Raw genomic sequence first — 13,748 nt, forward strand, 5'->3', positions numbered from 1 at the left:
CAGAATGAATGGGCGAGAATTGGCTGCAGGTCATTGGAGACTTTTTAAAAAGCATTCAGATGCTAGTATAAACCCCAGGAGACTAATTCAGCAGACAAAAATGCCCTTTTAACCAAATAGTTCCAACGTATGAGAGAATTTCCTCCTTTCACCAAAGCCAAATATTTTACTGTGCATTAAAAGACTAATTAAAACAATATTGTGGTATTCCAGCATGCGTGGGTTATGAAGAGAAACCTTCACTTCATGAGCAAACACTGAATCTCTGGTGAGGGTTAGGCAGGAGTTGTGGAGACTTGCTCTGTTTCATTAATATTCACATATCTACTTGGTAAGAACTGTAGCTTGGAACTATGATTTCCATTACAAAGCCCCTGAAATGCCAGGAATGAGTCATGGCATTGTGCCTGGGCACTGCGCTGATTTTCTCCATTAACCAGGCGTACATACTGACAACTTCCAGGAGAAAAGCTGAATGAGTCAGTTTCAGGAATAAACCGCATTAGAATACTATGTGCGAGGAGGAGTTAGGGTAATAGGAATTGGGTGGGTTTTTTTTTTTTTTTTTTGGTGTGTTATTGTTTTGTTCTCCTTAAATAGAAACATTCATAAAATTCATTTCTCCAAAGAGCACAAAGCATAGATCCATCCAATTATTAGGCTTGTAACACCATGACCAGATTGGTGGCTCAACCACCGCACAGTGTGGTAACACTGCTAGCTAGGATCAATCACAGCTTTTCAAGGACAATGCCACAGCCACTTGAACACATGGGGCGCTACCTTTGGACCACTTCCAAGCATCTTCTCTTGTCATGACTGTCTCTTCTTCAGGTGTCTTCCCCTAGCTGACTTCCATAGTGAAATGGGAGTCACAAGGAGACAACGACAAAGGAGGGAAAGGCGTGGCTAGAATTCAGGCAGAGCAAGTGTGTGTTTCACATGCAGCTGCAACAACCCCAACTGTCCAAATGGATCGCTGGCTTCGGCAGGGAGCGGAATGCATTGCGCAGGGCTCTACACTGAGAATGTGGGGACTCCCGCATTCTGTCATGTTCCCTTGTGCCATTCTAGTTATGGAAATCGGACTCCAAATCTCTTTAGCCCTCTTCTTCCTTGAGAGTCGTTCCCATATTCAAGAGAGGAAGGCCTAGAACACTGTCATCTATTAAAAAATATCTGAGTATATTTTGAGAAGTCTGGTAAGGGGGAAATACTGAAAGCATCATTGGCTAACATCTCTTCTGATTTTATCTGAAGTTTGAAACCTGGATCATGAAATGACTTGAAAACGGAAGAATCACGATACATGGAGAAATCTGAATATGCCACAGGCACTTGCAAAGCCACACTGTGAAGTTAATTAGGGAGGGTGATTACGAGGAGCTGGCACACCTCTTTCCAGCACGAGCCTGCTGCGCTTCTCATTGGCTCCCCTGTTCAGGATTATACTCAGTTGTTCTACATTTTTCCTAGGACTGAGCCACAGGCTTGCCTTTTCTTTTTTTGGATTTGGCCTCCAATGTTTAGGCACGAGTCAGCACACACAGATGAATAGATGAACTGAGCTAATTTAAGGGAGCCCTCCCATGGAAGGATTCTCTTTTAGCCCTCTATATTTAGTTAAGGTTTGTGCCTGTGCAAGATACTTACTAAAGGACTCAGTTTTCTAAACCTTGCAAGCGAGGAATCTCTGCCATGAGATCTGCCTCCTAACAGGCTACTTGCTTGTTCACTGGGGTTCTAATGTCCTCATAGAAGCATTCAAACAGGCCAATTAAGGTGACCTCATTTAGATCATAGGGTGACTAGCCTCACTTTCATACATGCAGCAAGCATACACCATGTTGGGATCCAGATTGGTGAATATCCCTATCAGACAAAACTTGCTAAAACTTAATTTGATATGACAACTCCATTGAATTGCTACAGAAGCATTCATTTTGACTAAATCACAGAGTTCCTAAATTTTACGTTTAGTAACAAACTAAGGATCTGGAGCTTTCCACCGCGAAAGCATGGATTCTCGTGCTCTTACACTGTTGCTTAGTCAGACCTAACACGTGGCTAAGGAACAAGTTTAACGTCTAGCCCTCAAGCAAAAAAAATTCAGAAGATTCTGTGGCTTCCTGGCTATAAAATGAACTGCTTTCCATGGTAATGGATGCTCTGCCTTCTTTTAAAATTCTCCCCATCCTGCTGATTTGAGTGTCATTTGGGGCATGGCTACTATCAACGTGAAGGGATATACTGCACTGTCACGGTGACAAAAGTGTCAATGGATTTCCTCCTCATGTTTTTGACATTTAAAGACTTCTGCAGAAAGGTAGGCTCCATCTGTGTCCTCCTGCTGGCAGAGACTAAACACCTGTATGGTAGAAACCAAGCCAGGATCCGTTCAGTGTCAAGATGGGCCTTTGGAGAACAGAATCAATTACCCACTGCCTTCTTTTGTTTCTCAAATCCTTGGGCGTGCTGAAGAGGTCAAGTTTTAAACAAGCTGCTGTTGCGTTCTTACTTTTTTAGACAACCTCACGCAGAAATGTGTATCTAAAAGCAACATAAAGGAGCAGCAAAACTCCTGCCCTTCTCTCCCTAAAAATGGAATAAATTTACTTGGCAGCATCTTTGCTTCCACTGAATATATTTACTTCTTAAATGAGACAAACCTCTTGCCAGGCTTCTCGCCCACAATGCAGGGACATAGGCCTCCTTTGCATAACCTCTTCTTCCCATGGAGAAGAATGAGAATGCCATGCTTTAATCTTTTGGCATTTCTCGTTGGATGCAAGTGGGATCCTAAAAGGGAGTTAGGTCCCAGGAAGGAGAAGTGAATGAATTTTCTTCATTCCCTTCCCCCTTTAATTATGTGTGTCCCAGCATGGTTTTTTTTTTTTTTTTTTTTTTTTTTTTTACGACTCATAGAGTAGGCTTCATGCTCAGATAGAGGCAGCAGACGCTTCAGAGAGCAGGGAAAAGTGGCCTCCAGAGTTATGGCTCAGAAAAAGAAACCAATCCAGATCCATGGGCTGAGGTTTGAAGTTTAAGACTAATGGCCGTGACTGTTTACACAGACAGAAGACAGTTATTTAAGGCTGAAATATGATCTACCTTTAGCTCAGCCAAAATGATGATCCAAGAGAAGCGTAACGCTATGTCTTCTTAGACTCCGCTGCCGAGGGGTCCTGCAGAGCGGCGGGGCTGTGGGGCTCCCTCCCAGGGGCTGCAGCACCCCTGACCCTCACCTCGGAACCCAAGGCCCAGGGTCCCATGGCAGACCCCCTACCCCCGATGATGCCTGGGCATCCTGACAGCAGGTGGGGATTCAGTGGACTTCCAGAATGTTCCTTCTAAGCAGACTGAGGGGGTAAATGAAACCAGTCCAAACCTCAAGTGCTAAAAGCAGCAGGCAGCCTGCTTTGCTGACACCGTCACAAAACCCCTGGTCTAGAACAAGGCAGCCATTATTTCTTCACTGATCCCGAGAGAGCTTCTACTGCCTGTATTGTTTTCTAACTTTGGAAGCACCAAATAAGGACGACTTTTGGTTCAAGGTAGGAGCCACGACTGTTTATATGACCTCACTCTTTCTTACATAATATATTAAACAGGCCCCTTAGGCCTAAGTTTAAAAGCCAAATTCTGCCTCTGGACAAGCATGTGCAGTTCCCATTGAAGTTGGTGTGGCTTGGCTATCAGACAGCTGGGGGCAAACTCCACTCTTCAGCAGGGATATGACGGATAACTAATAATTTCCAAGACTGCAATATAATGCTCTAATAAAGAGACACTGGAGGAGGATGAAAACAAAAATGCCTTTAAAATCTAAATCAACAGATACCTCCCATCATTTATGAATGTGCTCATCTATCTCCCTAGCTCACAAGGAACCCTTGAGAGAGGGCCCAGGCACCTCTCTGGAGATCATTCAAGATCTCTTTGGGTGAGCCTCTACTGCAGGAGAAATGCGGCCTGGACCAGAAGGTCATGCTTCCACGTGTTGACACGGTGGTAACTCATTCCCAGTCACTTGTGTGGGGAGATGCATGGTGGGTTCCAGAGCAACAGATCACGTTAGAGTTGCACTTTATCATTTCCCCGTTCCCATGCTACACACAGACGTTTTATGGTACATACATAGATTTACCATATACTACTTTGTTCCACAATGAATTTTAAATGACTTCCATGTGGTCTTAGGAACTGCCCTACATCCCCATGACACTTAAAAGCAATAACTTAAGTTAAAGACTTAAAAACAAGATTACTCTCTCATAATAACTTGGATGATTATCTTTAAAATTGAAGATAGCCTTGTCATAGCTAAAGTCAAAAGTAAATCAAACCTAAGACATTCTGACCCTCCAATTTTTCATTTAAAGACACATCCCAAGATAAGAGGGCATCTTCTCAGTGGCTCTGTGAACCCCGTGCAGCCCTTTCTGAAATCCTACAGAAACCTGCCATCGGTGCACAGAGGGGGAGGCAGAAGGCAACACCCTCCGCATCCTGACAAAGTGTGACATATGTGTCGATCACTGAAAACAAAGTCTCCTGAGGTCAGCTTTACTCATCGCCACCTCCCCACCACCCCAGCACAGACAGCAACATGACTGCATGCAACCCAAGGCTCAAAAGAAACAAAACAGCACACAAAAACAAAAACAAAACAGCTGACGATCCCCTAAAGAAAAAAATCTGTAATGTAAAAAGGAAGCAGTGGACGGGGTAACGGTATGACATTTCCTGTCCCCTCCCCCCATGCCAGGACACCTCCCCTCCCTCTGCTCCACAGTTTCGCTTCCTGCTGGGGCTCGGCTGCACATCTTCCCTGACGTATCAATTCAGGCCGATGTGTTGAGCCCTGTTAATCCAACTTTCGACTTCATGCCCACTGGCATCTGGTTCACTGCCAGGTTCGCTGCAACTGAAATGTAGAGACGTACCCTGAGACAGGTTCAGATTCTGGCTTCACACACACTGACCATGGAACTCTAGAGGACAGATTGCATTTCACGTTTTCAGTAAAGTCCAAGGTTCCTAGCCTGCCACTCAAGAGCATCCATAATCTCATCTCAAGCTGCTGCTCCCCCTTTCTCACCTTCTCCAACCCTATACCTCAGGGCAGACTCTGCCTTGTCTCATGTTTCTCCTCCATCTAGAAAGGCCATTTTGCCCACTTTCGTTTGAAGGGTAAATCCATACCTATTCTAAGCACCTTACACATCTCACTGAATCCTTACAACAACCCTGAGAGATACTATTATACCCTGAGATACTATTATACTCATTTTAAAGATGAGGAAGCAGAGAGACAGAGATGTGACCAAGCCTGCTCAAGTAGCCCAAACGAGGAAGTAGCAAGGCCAAGGTTTGAACCCAATGGTCCAACCCCCAAATTTATGTTATTCGTGATGCTAGGCTGCCTTGTTCATAAAACCTCTCTCCTCCCAAACTCCACAGCCTTTTAGTAGTGTCTCTCTTATGGTCCTACCTCTTTTCTGGGAGATGATGAACTTTTCAAGGACAAAATCCATGTGTGATTAAACTCTGGCCCCTATGGCTCACCTCCGAGCCCTGCACATGTGCAGTGGGTACCTGTCAATATTCGTGGGCAGAAGGAAGTAAACAAGGAAGGAAAAAGGTACCCACTCAGCAAGGGATCCCTGCTGGAGTGAAGAAAAACGTCATTCTTTATTCTCACCCCTATGTGGTTGCAGTTTTTATATTTACTTTTAGGGTTTTTGGAGGAATTTTAGCTGCTGTGGTAAGGAAAGCAGGTAGCCTGGAAGGATAAAGCTGTGTCCTGTGTGCATGAGAAGCAACAGAACTCAAGTTCCCCTTGGTTCTTGCCATATACAAGAGCTACTTGCAGAGGCAGTGGCAATGACAGTGAGGACAACAGCAGAAATAATAACAAAAACTACTATCAATGATTGCAGGGATGCCTGGGTGGCTCAGTCTGTTAAGTGTCCAACTTTGGCTCAGGTCATGATCTCATGGCTCCTGAGCTCAAGCCCCACCTTGGGCTCTGAGCTGACAGCTCAGAGCCTGGAGCCTGCTTCAGATTCTATGTCTCCCTCTCTCTCTGCCCCTCCCCACCCCCTTCATGCTCTGTCTGTCTGTCTCTCTCAAAAATAAATAAACATTACAAGAAAAGAAATGGTTGCATGCCAGTGCCAGGCACTTTACATCCAGCATTTGCAATCCTTTCAATAATCCTGCAGGCCAGGCCTTCTCACCCTCATTTCACTGATGGGAACCAAGATTCAGAAAAGCTAACTCATCTGGTCAAGGTCACAAGCTGGTGAAACACAACACAGAAGCGTGAACCCAGATCTGCTTCATTCAGGGTCGGTCTGGGCTCTGTCCACTGTAACAGCAATGCCTTCGGTCTCCCGGGAGCTAAGAAAAGCAAGTCACCTGGTCCATTCATTCTTTGCTTCCTGGACTCTCTCTTTGGTTTAGGCTTTCAGGTGAAAAACTACCTTGCACACACAGTCCTTCCAAGAAACCAGATGAACTGTAACCCACGTTCACGCTGCTCAGAGTTCTTAATTACTAGGAACATATAGGCCCGCAGTCATTAAAACATACCATGAGATATACAAGAGGGTGGTGCAGATGCGGGAGGGGGGCAAGGGATGGGGCCAGACAGATTTGCTTGGAGTCAAAGAGGCAGAGAGTGAACTCAATGTTCTGCTTAGAAGAAAGATAAATCATTTTTCATTAACCTATAAAGTTGTCTTACTTGGGCCACAACAAACACCTGATGCGTTCACAACATTGCCACAAAAGCATTTTAGTGGTCTCGGGTGTAAACAATGGTTTTGCACAGGAAGAGCAATGCCTTTCACCCTGGAGGGGTGGGGAGGAGGGAGGAGGAGGAAGAAGGGAATCCCTCAAAATGAAGCACACACTTAAACATGATTCAGCTGTGATTCATCAAAGCTGGAGTAGGTATTCCGTTCACTCTAGGATTCTGGGTGCAAAGTGTTCTCTCCATGCTGACAAAGTCATCCTTCCATGCTCCTGAATGATAGGTCACTTCCACTGACATGCTCTAACGTTCACAATACATTTAAGATAGATTTTTCTGTGTGTAAGGGAGAGGGGCACTACCGTGAGCAGAAATGCTAATAGCTACTGGGAGCCTGGTTAAAAACCAACCACATTAAGAGTCAGGCTTCTAAGGATAAAAGCCCCCATTCAATATTCTTTATCAGCTTGATTCAGCCACACTTGACACATTTGCTACTCATTCCTAGTCATGGTGATTTCAAGTCTGTGACTGTTCCCTTGAAGGGAGCGTTCCATGGAAAGCATGTGTGCTGAAGGGAGCATCTGGGGAGAAAGTGGCAACCTCCCCCTTTGATAAGGGACTCTGGGTCGGGATCATGTGAGCTATTTAACAGTCCCTTGGCTAAGCCTCCTCTAGCAACTAGAATATGAGGCAGGCAGTCTGGGTGCACGGTGTTCAGGGAGTTTCACAGCAATCAATTTCTAACAGATTCAGGCAGTAGCAACAAACTCTGTAGCCCAGCCACTGCTCTGACTTATCAGTGGTGCTTCTTCTCAGTGGAAAGAAGACAAATATGGCAGGCTAATCTAAATGTCCTCTGCTCTGTTGTCTTGAGCACTGATATGAGGCTCATCCTTCTTTCTGTCTTTCCCTGTCTGTCTGCCCTTCATGACCCTGTAGCAGAACAGGGCAGAAGAAGAGCTCACACTCAGGAGCCAGACTCCTTGGGTTCAGGTCCTCACTCTGTCACTTACCAGCTGTGGCCTTGGGCAAGTTACTTAGCCTCTCTTGCCTCAGTCTCCTCACCTGTAAAATGCGGTGGAGAATAACGACCTATTTCACAGGGATTTCAAGGGAGTAGACTGGAAAGGGGATTAAGTTAAAACAAAAGTGCCATGTAAGGGTTAGTGTCTTTTTTCCCTTCCTATCTTCCTTCCTTTGCTTTCTTTCAATAACTACTTATTGAATATCCCTTAGACACAAGACTCTACCCTGGATGCCACATAAACTTTGAATATAGACAGGGTGGAGTCCTTGTCCTCCAAGGAAGGACAGAAGGTAAAAAGCTATGGTAGAAAAAGACCACCAGTCTGGGATTTAGGGAAATGGGGCTAAGGCCCCAGCACTGCCACTAACTTCTTTGTGGCGCCCTCACCTGTAAGCACAAGATCCTTCTAGAGATCTTGACAACAGAAAGCAATAGTACCCAGCCAGGCCCCACACACCTTGCCACCTGAGTGATGATACAGTAAGAACCACAACGCAGAGGGGAGAGAAATGATCTCCGGTCGGGCCAGTCATGGAAGGCATCATGGGCTCTGAATGTATGCTTAGCCCTTAAGGAAGGTTGGAGGTTGGGAGATGGAGACGAGGGGACGAGGGATAATGTGCAGACATTCAAATGTATCTGGGAACTAGCAAACAGCACACTTTGGTGGCAGCTGAGAACTGGTTTGGGGAAAGCAGGAGGGAAAACAGACGAGCTCAGCTTTTGGAGGGCTGGTGTGCAACACAATGGGCAGGTTAGGAGGAGGAGAAAATGTCAGAATGGCAGTATGAGGAGACACGTGTGGTGGTGGCCTTCAGGATGGACCAGGTGGAGAGCAAACAGTTGGAAGACAACTGCACAAGGCAGGCATGAAGACTCAGAGGTGGGGGAGGGGTCTCTGGGCTCCGGAGGCAGGCCCCCCACGGGACAGCTGCCCGGTCTGGGGTATGCTCATCACCTCTTACTCACAGTTCTCTCATGTTCACAAGACGATGACACAGCAAAGTGTAAGCACAGTGCCTGCCCATGGTAAGAACTTAGTAAACATTCTTGAGAAAGCAAAGTAATGGCGTGTGAGAACAGGTGTGAATGAAGCATTACTGTTCACCTGGAAGCCAGTTATTAGTGAAACACACAGCAGGTGACAGCAAAGAGAGGGGCCTCTGGAGACTTTGCCCAGGTGAGCAGGAAGAATACAACAGAGAGAGAGCTGGTAATCTAGTAGAATGTCAGGATGTGGGGGAAGGGCGTGTGCCTCTCCTTGACACTAGTCAGAATGATGCGGGGTAACTGGACACTGTAACTGCTGTGTAGACTAGGGAGAAAATAAAGCCAATGCCTTCCCTGGACCTGGATCCCTGGCTTATAGTCCCTGAGGAAGACAGAAGAGTTACACCTCCTCTCAGACTCAGCCCAAAGCCACCAATGGTGCAATCGTAGATACCACTGCATCCCATTAAAAGACAGCGTTATTGTTTTCACTGTCAAGGTGAGGAAATTGGGCTGAGGTCACTTGGTGAGTTGGTGACAGCTGAACCCAGAGCCTAGGACTTTGTCATGGACTTGAATGCTTGTTCCCTTCCCAGCTGTCTCTCAGGGCTGTTTTTGCCCCAATCAGCCTTCACAAACAGATCTAAAACCGCAGTGCAAAATACAAGAGCGTGAAATTGGAAATAAAATAGGTGCTTCTACATCTATTTAAATCCCATTTATTTTTAATAACTACTGAGGTTAGGCTTTGCATGAAAGGTGAGTAGTTGGTTTAAATCTTGATTTATGTCTTGGTTGACTAGTAAAATATTGTCATTCTGCTCAAGTGAAAAAAAGGCCCATCGAAAACGTCACACTTACTTAGCTTTTCTTAAAACTAAGTGCACATCTCCTGGGCATTTTCTTCTATGGTCTTAAGCATCTGCGATTTGTCAGATTTTGTTTGCTGGTATGTTCCCTTCCTCCAACATGTGGGGCACATATGTATCTCTAGGTCTATGATAACTAAAGGGCACCCTATCACCTGATCACCCTATCAGTCACACATGAAAAAATTCTCATCTTAAATGGGGATCATTTGTCCTCTTAGTTAAGTCTCTCTGACCATGTTTGTAAAATGGAAGGCATCTGGCTCAGAATGGGGGCGAATACAATGCAATAAAAAATAACAGTAATACAAATTGGTTAGCAGGAGAGTCTTCAGTATGAGCAAAAACAACTATGGCAATAAACCTACCCTAACGTGGAAGTGAATGAGAATATCAGGCCATCGATCAAGAAGTTCACACAGGCATTGTTCTAATTAAATCCACAAAGCATTGCTGATTCTAGTACTTTCCATGGGCCCCTCCTTCCATTGATCTTGGGGGTCCCCTCTTTACCTCCATAGACTAGAACAATGCTTCTGGGGTTTTCCCCACAATCATCTGCTTCTTCTCATACCTCATTCCACAGCTTGGGTGATCATTGTCAGTCTTGCTTGGTCATGAGGGATGAATCCCTCATCAGACTTAATCTAAGAACCAAAAAACTCTGGGGCGTCTGGGTGGCTCAGTCAGTTGGGCGTCCTCCGGCTCCTGGTTTCAGCTTGGGTCACCATCTCATGGTTCGTGGGTTTGAGCCCTGTGATGGGCTCTGCACTGGCGATATGGATTGGGATTCTCTTTCTCTCCCTCTCTCTGCCTCTCCCCTGCTTGCATGCTCTCTCTCTCTCTTAAAATAAATAAACTAAAAAAAATAAAAAAAAAAGTCTCTCTTTTACCTGAACAACAGTGGAAAAAATCTGTCTCTTAAACTCACTCCCTGAGCTTGAGAGTCCATACCCTGCCCAGTTGTGTCTCGTTACCAGGAAAGAAACCCACTAGCTCAAAGTCAGAACAACAAGATTTCTTATTGAGACCAGAAAGGGGGTTGAGACATCCCCTTTCTTCCAAAAGCCTGAAATATCAGGCGAGTTCTTCTTTCAATCTGTTCAGATTTTAGTCAGCACATTTTGGTGATTCTAGACCCAGAAAATCCTCGGAAATCAGAGTTCATTACGTAGGGTCAGAGAGATCGAGATGGATGATGGTCAACCAGGAATTAATGAGGATTGCGGACATCCAACCAATTTCACCTGGAGATCTCTGTGGCCATCCATCTTTTCCACCATCTGCTCCAAATTTGGACCTATGCCCTGAGAGGCAAAAGACAAATACATCCATCTTAAAAGTCCACCCAGGTGAAATGCCATTAAATTGCATTATTGCCCAGAACTGCAGAAAGAAACATTTCCTTTCTAGTTAATCTGGCAGCCATCAGTTGTTCCCCACTAACTTGAGAGAAGCATCTGGTTTATGTGCTAGAATAAAATACCCTCACAATCTATCAAAATTAACCCCCTAAGAGCTATTACTGAAATGAAGGACGGTCTCTTATGTGTTGGAGGTAGGTAGATTCATGCTTTCCCACGAAGTTCATGTTCTGGCACACTTATCTTTGGGATCTGCATTCCCTGGGTGAATAGGAACCCAATAATCATACCTGTTTTATGATTTTAAGCATTCCACGTTAGCATAAAATTAAAGCACATTCATACAGCTGCTGTTGCTAAAGACAACAACCACCTCATGGTAAAATATTATTCTTCCTGAGGGCTCTCAGATACCTCTGTTAGCATGTCCAGTATCTACAGGCATTCTTACGTTTTTCCTGCAGTTGTTTGTACTCTGATATAGGGTCTAGACAGAGCACAGAGACAGTGGAAGGTCTTTCCAAAATGTTTTAGACCAAAGAGGATAGAAAATAACCTTAAATCACATTGGATTTTAGGACACCTAAGATTTCTTTCATTATATCCTGATCTCACTTCATGAGAAATAGGTATATTCCTCAACTATCTAATTAATTCACATATTAATAAACCTCATGATCTCATTATTTAAAGGAATTCTCTCTCTCCTTGTGTGTGTGTGTGTGTGTGTGTGTGTGTGTGTGTGTGTGTGTGTGTGTGTGTGCTGGGTTCACATAAATAAATACTTCAAATCTTTTTAAGCCAAAGACGATCTTTCTTGAAAACAAGTACTTTGAAAAATACTGTTGTTCAACTCCAAATGGTTTCTCCATTAGAAGAATGTAGACTTCTTCTTTGTTAGGGAGACTACATTGGTTAGGGAGAGAGGAGAGGGACGTAGAGAGAAAAAGAGAGGAGGTGAGAGAAAGAGGGTGGGAGAAAGTTAGTGAGTGCAGTCAGAGAGCTTGTGTAAACAGTATTGCCTACAGTGTCCCCCTGTTACAAGGGCCCTTGATGAACATGCTAAGGGAGATGTCCCTTAGCTGCTTTCACCCAAGCCTGGCTCAGTTCTCTTGTAATCTGCATAGCAGAAGCATCTTGACATGCTTAGTGGATGGGTGTATTTTACACAGCAAACCACAGCCACAAGAGAAATTCTCCAATTCAACATGACTGGGTTGATAGTCTAAAAAACTGGTTAAAGCATGGAATCATAAAAATGATACTCTCATTATATGTATGTATATATTCATTGATATTTATTATATATTCACAGATATTTATGTGTCATCCTTGCACAGTAGACATACTGATCTTCTCTGCATCATTCCAATTTTAGTACATGTGCTGCCAAAGTGAGCACTATATTCACAGATATATAAATGAGTGTGCACTCATTCACGGATTCAGTACAGGAGCAATGCCTTGTCTTTGAAGATGGGTCCACTGTCTGGAATTTCCCAATTTCCTGTATAAACCAGAAATCTGTTATGATTTTCAGGTTCCAGTTTCTTTAAAGAAGATACAAAATCCAAAGACAGCTGAAAAGCAATCTGACTGCAGAGTCCGCCTAGATTTTTATGACTTTCCCCACAATCTTTTAGTGTTATCTTGTTTATACTTAAGTCGTCCACAATTTCTGTTCATCACTGACAAGTCTTTCCAAGACAACGGTGTAGCTTCATAGGAACACCTCTCCTTTTCACGCTCATATATCATGTGTTTACATAATATTTAGTTACATGTCTTAAATGGAAAAAGTACAACTGGTGTAAACAGGTTTGGGAACAAACAGCTTGCAGTTGGCTTCTGACTGCACTGATCGGGGAAGTGGGAGGGTCCATGGATAGCAGCTGCCTCACAGGGCACCCAGGCATCTGCTACGCTTGCTGGGGGAGGAGGGCACACGCTTGCCAGGGGAGGAGGGTACATGCTTGACTGGGATGGACCCAGGGAGCTTCTCTGAATCTCAGTTGAGGCTCAACCAAAGAAACAGCTAATGATCTATTCTCATGCGGGAGGGGAAGAAACCAATCAGGTTGGCCCTAGGGAGGAACTGTAGGTTAGTCTCTAACCTGATGCCTTTCTAAGGCGCTCAAGGGTAATTTTGTCTGCTCAATTTTTATCTTATAGACTATTGGATAAACTCCCTCATAAGATGCAGTAACACTGCTGTAAACAGAACAGAAAGAAAAAGTAGTGGTGCTTTTGACCAAACAGAGAAAAACTGAAAGGCGGAATATATATTATAGAAGTATATATAAGTATGTATTATATAAGCACCTATACTTTAAAACATATATATGTAAATATAGTTTATATTTTTATTATATTCATACATAACATATACAAATATTTTTATTATTTTATATTTATATGTAAAGTATATGTATTTAAATATATATTTATATATAAAGTATAAATATATGTAAAATATATTACATATAAAGTACATATTTTATATATTTTTATATATTTTAAAGTATATATATACTTCTATATTATATATAGTATATATTCTGCCTTTCAGTTATATGCATATGTGTGTGTATATGTCTATAAGAGTATATATACATATCTATGGTGTGAGTGTGCGTACTTATCTGATGGTGCTTCATGAGATATGGAGGTTCACACTGTATCTGAAGATAATTTGATGAAAATCTTTAATCCCTAAAATTCCAGCTAGACTGAAA

General features: G+C 43.7%; 1 protein-coding gene and 1 non-coding gene across 4 annotated transcripts in view; both read right to left on the bottom strand.

The window, feature by feature from the left end:
- The window catches only part of SAMD4A (sterile alpha motif domain containing 4A), a 217,466-nt gene that overhangs the window by 112,368 nt on the left and 91,350 nt on the right, over positions 1-13,748 (bottom strand). The gene's annotated exons all lie outside the window — the stretch shown is intronic.
- On the bottom strand, positions 12,308-12,415 carry LOC112856570 (U6 spliceosomal RNA). The gene has a single exon (XR_003223139.1). It is a non-coding gene; the product is annotated as a U6 spliceosomal RNA (small nuclear RNA).

The sequence above is a fragment of the Puma concolor genome, chromosome B3 (assembly GCF_028749965.1).
Source record: "Puma concolor isolate L17-30 chromosome B3, mPumCon1.1.hap2, whole genome shotgun sequence".
Lineage (NCBI taxonomy): Eukaryota > Metazoa > Chordata > Mammalia > Carnivora > Felidae > Puma > Puma concolor.